Genomic DNA, 6,000 nt, shown 5'->3' with positions numbered 1-6,000 from the left:
CGCTGCTGGATTTGGAAGTCAAGGGCACGACCCAGGCAAATTTGGAAAAGACGTCGATGACACAAAACAAATATTTGTAGCCGCGATTGTAGCTGGCCAAATGAGAGACATCGGCTAAATCGGCTTGCCATTGATGATCGATGCCTTCCACTCGGGTGCGACTTCTGGCAAACTTGCGTCGAATGGGTTTGTGTAAAGTGTAGGTAGTTTGTTCTTGTAACCATCGTTGCACTTGAGGTAAACGGAGACTTTTCAGTCGAGTTTTGGCAGCACGATACAATTTTTGAACTCCTGCGTAACCTGCAGGATGAGAGGGATCGTAGTAAATGCTGGCTAAGACTTTTTCCATTTTTTTGTGTTGGTTGGTGTGTTAATAAGACACCCACTCTTGGAGGATGCTACTCTTTTTCTCTTGGGGTATTTTCTTGGATTGCAATGCTTTGCGTGTGCGACCGGCAATAGGTGTTGAAGAGGAGGATGTCTGAGCGGGGGATATCGGTTCTTGTTTCACTTCTGTCTTCACTTCTGTCTTCACTTTCTTTTTCTCTTGTGATGAAGAAGGGGTGGCCATCATCTTTTTAATCCATCCAATTCTGGAGGTAGGTGGTGTTGTTAACTTGCGTACTTTTTCTGGTGGAGTTTGAAACCCTTCTTCTTCTTCTTCTTTTTCTGTCTTGGTCACGGGTAGTGATGGTACTGGTACTGGTACTGGTGATGGTGCTGGACTTTTCATCAAGGTCTTAAAATCTTTCAAAGTGGGTAGAGCTGTTTCGTCTAAAGCTTTCTGGTGAAAGAGTTGCAGTCGTTGCAAGAGTTGACCGTATTTTTGCGATTTTTCTGTTTCGGACAAATCTTGGCGATCCATTAAGGACTGCAATTCGTGTTGTAACTGGGACATCTCACTCAAATTGGGATTGGGAGGTAAATGCGGGGTGCGTTGTTCTTGCCACCGATGGTATTCCATCCATCGTTTGTAAGGCACTAAAGCTAGTTTTCGTTCTTCCATGGGGTTGTCAGGGGTCGATTCTGAGATCTTGGGACTTCCGACGGCCTTTTTATCTTGCTCCCACCAGTCCTCCCAACATGGTTCCCAAGACTCCTTTCAGTATGGGACCTAACAAGAGGGGTAAAATGCCTCCACGTTGGACCAACATCTTCTTTTTTTGACGAATGGGAATTTTCTTTTGAACGATTTGGCGAAGAACGTGACGATCTTTGCCTAAGCATTGTTTCTGGTGTTTGGACAAAGGGATCGTGCCTTTCAAGACGTTCAAACAACATTCGCACACGGTATCGATGACTTCTTTGGAGGCCGTTTGAATGAGTTTTTTTCATAGGGGTGGAGAAGCTTTGGACAGGACAGATAACATGTCCCCATGTTTGGCTAAACGTGGTGGCAGTCCTTTCCTTTTCTTTCCTTGGGGTTTTCTGGAGGGTGACATCTTTGCTTGTGGGTTTCATGACATTCACTAACGTCGATGACTTAACACACACCCTTTTATCTTTTTTGGGACTATCGCTTTGTCATAAAGGTGACAATGTTTTTCCCAAAATCGCCAAGGAATCCTCCCCTTTGTTGACGCCTCTTTTTCTTGGAACGACTGTGTCTTTTCTTAGGGTAATGTCGATGCTTGGCTAAGCGCTTTGTCGGATGACGCGTCTGCCTTTGTCTCTTTCTTTTTTGGCTTCTTGGAGGTGACATCTTTTACAAGTTCACTGATACCCCTACTTGGTCACAGGCCTTTTTTATACTGGAACGCGTCGCCACTGATTGTCTTTTCGTCGTATCAGTTTGAGGACAGGCATGACACGTCGTGCAGGGGTACGCAACGGACTAAATCGAGCCAGTTCTTGCTTGGACAAATCCAGTAAACTTTGTAACATGCCCGATCTTTCATGGACTTTGATTTTGGGAGAAGGTACTTTGTGAGCAGCAGCCACTGCCGCTAAATTGGAGGGTCCTGCCACTGGGGAAGTTCTTTTGGGGGTCATCAACGGAGACGTTCTTGGTGTGATCAACGTCTCCAAGTACTCTTCAGTTCCTGGTGTCATCAACGGAGAAGTGGACAAACGTGAGGATGCCGGAGATACGGTCCGCCGTGGCTGGTCGTGGTTTGCGAGTGTAAGGTTGCGTCCTGGCCGAAGTGCCTCTCTTGCGACTAGTTTTCTTCTGTGGACTTTTCTTTTTCTGGGGACTTTTTTTCTGTTGTTTTTTTTCTGGGGGCTTCTTTTCTTTTTCCGGGGTGGTGGTGGTGTCTGGTCAGAAGAGGGTCCTGCCACTGGAGAAGTTCTCCTTGGGGACCTGGTCTTTTTCTTTCTCTTCTTGGGGCTTCGTTGGACTTTTTTCTTGGGGATAACTTTGGGGGCATTAGGATCCCATCTTAAGAGAGAGCGAATGATGACCCCTCCTAGAGCACCGCTCCCTCCAGGTTTCAAAATGTTGTTGTTGTTGTTGTTGTTGGGTTTAACGCCATTTTGCAGCACGTGATAGGCTATACATGGCGGCCAGTATTAATGGTGGAGGAAGAACCAGAGAAAACCCCGGAAAGAACCACCGACCCACGAGAAGCTACTGGCAAGCTTTCTCACATACCCACATTGGCTGAATCTTAGACTCGAACCGCCTCAGGGTTTCAAAATGATTTGTTTTTTGGTTTGAGTGTCGATGCGGGGATCGGCCAGTTGGACCAAAGCGACTTTGTTTCGATCGAAAAAGCGTTTGGTTTGATGAGGAATCTGAATGATTCCTTGGAGTAATTGACGTGCCGTCACCGTGAACCATCGTAAGACTTCTCTGACACTAGCTTCTAAGACGCGAGCTCGTGTTTGTGGATTTTTTTCTCGACTGATGCCATACAAGGCACGAATCAATTTGATGGGAAGATGCGACTGAAGGGACGTCATGTTCACACTGTGTGAGACAGACGAGAAAGGGTCTGAGTTTTTTATAGATTTTTTTATGGGGAGTGAAATGAAGTCGAGGACGGAGACGTGTACAGGACAGGCCCTCCGTCTTGGCACCAGTGGTGAAACAAGTGGGTACGAAATCGAAAATTCTCGGGGGTCGTAGGTTTCAAATCGACGAGTAAATAGGCGTGTGGCGTTTGAGTGGCATCGTCGTACGCCTGAGTCAGCCAAGGCGTTCCTAACTGTTTGGCTAAGACTTGCACTTGCGATTTATCTCGAGGGCTTTTAAACAAGACCACGTAATGCGCATTGAGACTGATGGTGCGATGGGCTTTACTTTGTTGAAACAAATTTTGGGTGATGTAAACGACACTGGCATTACGGTGATGCCCTTTGCGCGTGAACCACAGTTTAATTTCTTCTTCGTCTTCTCCTAACATGTCGTCGAAAATGACCAAATGGGTTTGACGGGAGTCAGAGACGATGCCGTCGTCTTCTTTAGGAATGCCTTCCACAAACACGATGGAATCGCCTTGACTTTATCGCAAGTGGTTGTACGCCGATTGCCACTCTTTGTAACACCACACGATCCGTTGAGGTGGTCGATCGATCAAATGATGTTTATGTTCGATCAAACGTTTGACGAATTCAGTTTTGCCAGAACCGCTAGGTCCAGCAATGAGCATGTTAAAGGGATGGCGAAGATACAAAGCCTCCCAACTGTCACGATCTAAGTGTTCGTCGATGACTTTGACAGTAGAGGAAGAGGGAGCAGAGACAGCAGAGGTAGCCATAGTGTGAGAAATGTCACTTGTGACACGAAAAACAAACAAGACAAGATTTATATTCTTTTTCAGAACACGTTTATTGAATGTTTTTTTCAAACATGAATACGAAAGACAAAAATAAATAAAAGCCAAAGGCTTAAGTACAAGAATAAAAGGCACATGATAACCATGAACGTGGAATAAAAACAAGTGTCTGTACAACAACCACATGTTTTGGGTAAAGTTCTAACCAGTTCTATAGTAGGGGGTAAGGTCACACAAGTGTCCTCCCGAAAGGGTCTTTCAGGCCTGTCCACGACAGTCCTGTCCTGGGTGACGGGTTCTTCTGGCACCGTCACTAACACAGGTTGAAAAGTAACTTTTTTCCTTGAATAACTCTCGTGCATACTGGGCCACCTCTTGTGTCCAAGCCTCAAAACCCTGGTCTCGGTGATGTCCAACATTTGACTCCTAACCAATCTGGTTTCCTCTTCGTCAACGACATGGTAAGTTACTTCAATGAACAATGAACTATCGATCTTGCCTAGGGTTCCTTTTTATATACAGACCAATACCGACGTGACCGTACGGCAACGTAAAGTGATTGGGAAGTCTCACTCGCTTCTGGTAGACGATTTGATAGACTTTTTCTAGAGGACGACTGACGATGTGGTGAGTGGGTAAACGTACAATCTTGTTCGGTTGATAAGTGGTCACTTTAAAGTTTCCATCCTCTCCCGATTGCAAGGCTTCTTTCAATACCCCAAAGTTGACCACTCGACTGGTACGATGATTCAGAGTCAGTCCTTTCACTTTGCACGTCGTGTGCACTTTTCCTTGTGGGTCCCGGTATTCGTAGCCGTAATTTTTGGGACCACCACTGACGAAACTTAGAATCTTGTCGTCGGGATGCTCGTCTGTCCAGGCTCCTAAACGGTCTCCTTCGATGTCAGGGTGATGTTGAATCGGGTGATGGATGTAAATGCAACTGTCCGTGTCAAAGTACAGGACGCGTTCTTCTAACAGTTCTAAAGCTTCGTACAATTTTAAGCGAGCATGAGCTGTCACGTAAGCCGCAATGATGACATTTCCAAAAGGGTCGTCTTGTACAAAGTCCAGATCTTCTTCGTAATTGACCAAGATTAAATCCTCGCGAACGACGTCCACGTGTTTCATGTATTTGGTTTTGTCGTGAATCATCTGGAAGTAGCGGGAAGGTTCTGTCAAATATTCCGTCTTGGGTAAACACGGTCGTTGTGCCATTTTACCCCACAAGCAATTTAACATCACTTTGGCAAACGATCGCCTGCCTTCGTTTTTTTCGATGTGGTCTAAAGAGATGCCTTCTTGTTCGTAGTATTTCTCTTTGAATTGTATTTGGTCTTCGGGAGTGTGACACCAGGAAGGATAGCCGCTGGCTTCTTGCTTCAGTTTCAAAAAGGCATCCACGTAGTCAGCGAAAATGCCTTTCTGACTGGGATCACCCTTGTGGTATTGTTGTGTCTTGGGAAAGTGGCAAATTTCGTACACTTCTAACAGTTGGTATCCCATGTCCACAGCTTTGAACAATTCTACGCTGACCCAGGTTCCCGTCAAGGCTCGTTCTTCCTGGCTGTGCTGACAAGGTTGGTCTTGGTTGCACGTTTCGGCACAAGTACGGCACAAGGGAAACATCAGTTTGCCTTGACAATGGTGAGGTAAGACAGGATGGTATAGGTTCGTGGGAGGCAAAACTTTGCACTTGATCAAGCCTTCGTATTCTCGAATGTTTTTCAGGTCGATGTGTTCCGTCAGCAATTGCGGGTGCCCTACAGGAAAGCGACAATATTTCGACACGTAGGGATACAGCGAACACAAGTCCAAGTATTTGATTTCTTCTCCTTTCTCTTCGTCGGCTTGGTACAGCAAACAGGTGGCATTGGTCCTTCCTCCGTACAAACTATCCCTCGGGTTCAGCGGGTCCATGAACTGGTAACTTTCCACGAGGCGTTTAAACTCGGGATCGGTTTTCATACGGTGATCGTACTCGTGTTCCCACATTTCCACCACTTGGTATCCTTCCTGTTCTAACTTTAGGCGTCGCTCACAAGTGTCCTGGTACAGGTCTTCCATGGTCCGTTGTAAAAACTGATTTTTAGTGTCACGGTCAGGGTAGCAGACGGGACATCCGTGAAATAAGCAACCGTTAAACTCGTACACGATCTTGGGGTTTTCTAAGTCCCAGCCATCGACCGAATACGTTCCGATGGTCTTTTCGCCTCCTCCGTTGCGGGCATGCTGAATCCATTTATCTTCTTTGTCGCACAAGTAATGTAACCAACGTAGG

Source organism: Sinohyriopsis cumingii, chromosome 4 (genome assembly GCF_028554795.1).
Source record: "Sinohyriopsis cumingii isolate HCF-2022 chromosome 4, ASM2855479v2, whole genome shotgun sequence".
NCBI classification, from domain to species: domain Eukaryota; kingdom Metazoa; phylum Mollusca; class Bivalvia; order Unionida; family Unionidae; genus Sinohyriopsis; species Sinohyriopsis cumingii.
Note: the sequence above shows the minus strand (reverse complement) of the source record.